At 32.5% G+C, this 2,594-nt stretch overlaps 1 non-coding gene across 1 annotated transcript; it reads right to left on the reverse strand.

Annotated features, from left to right (window-relative positions):
* Positions 1–544: 544 nt before the first annotated feature.
* Trnak-cuu lies at positions 545–623 on the reverse strand. Its single transcript has one exon. It is a non-coding gene; the product is annotated as a tRNA-Lys (tRNA).
* Between the last annotated feature and the right edge of the window lie 1,971 nt (positions 624–2,594).

Genomic DNA, 2,594 nt, shown 5'->3' on the forward strand with positions numbered 1-2,594 from the left:
TCTTTGCAGTTTAGTATGAATTTAAGTGCACCCGCCGTTCACCTTTATAAACAATAGCTGTTGCTCGCGACTTCAGTCGCCTAGAATTAATTAAAAAATTTAATTAAAAAATTAAAGAATTTTTAAAATCGGCCCAGTATTTTATGATTTATTTCAATACGTACAAAAATACAAATCTTTCCTCTTTATAACACTAGTACCTATAGACTAGACAGGCCAAAGTATTTTGTGCGTATGTAATTTTTGCCATTTTACCTGATGGCAGTGACTTATCTATGCATATCTATGTCTATACTAAAATTATAAAGAGGAAAGATTTTTATTTTTGTATGTATTGAAATAACTCAAAAACTATTGTGCCGACTCCAATAATTCTTTTACCATAAAAATCTACGTTAACATTGATCAGTGAGCAACAAGGGCTACACTTTTTATTGCTTTTTCAATTTCTAGTTCTATATTTTATGGCACTCGCGAATAACGTTACATTTTGCAAATTAAAATATTTAATTTTTAATTTTAAAATAAATGGATAAAAGTTTAACGCCCAACGTGGGGCTCGAGCTCGAACCCACGACCCTGAGATTAAGAGTCTCATGCTCTACCGACTGAGCTAGCCGGGCTGGTGGATTAAACATTTAAATCATCCATTCCTAGCTGTTCTTCTGCGGCTTAATCTGCATGGAATTCTAAAAACTTTATTGTTTACATTTGTCAAATTCTCAATCGCTTCCTTAATGTTGGCATCTTTAGTTTATGGTCCTCGTATTAACACCTAATCTGGATAGCGTGAAAATAAATAGCCTGAAGCGTATCGTAAGTGGAGGGCTTTTTATGAAAGAGAGAATTATTTAAAAATTTTCTGTGATTGCTGACATCCTACTCCACAAAGTAGTGTGTGTTTACGCTTTATTATATTAGTATGGAGCATAGATAAAGATTAAAATAAGAGCTTCAAAGTACAGAAAGTACGATTATATTATGACCTCAAATGCTAAACAATCCGAAACGTATTGGGTTTGGGAAAAGGGACGTTTAAAGTTAGTTAGAAAATGTTAAAGTCTAACAGAGCGTAAATAAAGTGAATTAAAGCAAAGTGAACTAAAGCGTCGCTAAACGAAGAGAATTGAACGGGATTGCATTGAATTGAAGCGAAAAACGAAAGCAAACGAACCAAATTGTCGAATCGTAATGCTTTATATTTACTGTAGCGTTCAAAGTTAGTAATTGTTTCTTAAATGAAATTCAGTGACCTACTAAAACTACACTAAAAGGTTACTTAAAGACTTACTTCGGCAGATAGAAACTTAACTAAATAGTATCTAATTACATTTTAAATGTCTAATTAATTTTTTATGCTTCTATTCTAATGTAATAAAGCGTAAACACACACTACTTTGTGGCGTAGGATGTCAGCAATCACAGCATTTTATGAAAAATTCTTTCTTAAATAAAAAGCCCTACACTTACAACACGCTTTAGGCTACATATTTTCACGCTATCAAGCCTGGGGGGTACATTAATTGGAAAAAACCTTCACGTGGGAAAGGGACCATAAACTACAAGCTGCCGACATCAAGGAAGCAAGGTTGCCATGGTTGTTATTTGTGCGTTTGAATTTTGATATTGGCAATTGAGAACTTGATAAATGAAACAATAAAATGAAGTTTTTATAATTTCACGCGGATAAAATCGCACGGAAACAGCTAGTCCATATATAAATTTATTTTTAGTATCAAGGCATTTAGTATTGTAATCAGAAAAGCAATAAGGGCTATATTTTATTTATTTTTTATTAATAACTTTACTTATTAATAAAATGGGTAGGGTTAGGACAAATCTCTGGTAAAAGTAAATCCCACGAGTCACCCTAACGATATAAAAGAACCGCTTAAACTAAAACTTTTCCCATTATGACGTTGAAGTATTTTCATATACCCTAAGGATAGCTTACATTTCTCTTTTAAATCATTTTTTTTATAATATAAGGAGGCAAACGAGCAAGCGGCCATCTGAATCCACGGAAATGGAAAGAAACCGCTGCTAATAAACATTCGCAATTGCAGATGCGTTGCCTACCCTTAATTGACGAAGGAAACACACATAAAGAGGATATTTCCCCTTCCTATGTGGCTCCCCCACTGTCAAATCCACTTTTAATGTTTACATTTTAAGTTAAAAATTGTACGTACTTTTAAGACATAGGAGTTTAATTTCAAATACAACGAATGCTTGCACAATTTAAGATAACAGGTTATAGTGAGAAATGTTTGTCTATACTCTATACTAATATTATAAAGAGGAAAGATTTGTATTATTTTATGTATTGGAATAACTCAAAACCGACTGGGCTGATTTAAATTCTTGAACCATTGAAAAGCTATGTTATTAAAAATAATAACATAGCTTTTCAAATGGGAATGAAAAGGCTATATTTTTTTAATTTGACGCGGACGACGTTGCGTGCAACGACTAGTAACAAATGAATTGAAAATCTACTGAACAGATTTCTAAAATTCTTCATAGAATATTAGTTACATTGTTTCTGAGTAACATCAGTTAATCATTTAACAGTGGTAGTGCCCGCTTTAACA

This window comes from Papilio polytes, unplaced genomic scaffold (assembly GCF_000836215.1).
Source record: "Papilio polytes unplaced genomic scaffold, Ppol_1.0 DF822400.1, whole genome shotgun sequence".
NCBI classification, from domain to species: Eukaryota; Metazoa; Arthropoda; class Insecta; order Lepidoptera; family Papilionidae; genus Papilio; species Papilio polytes.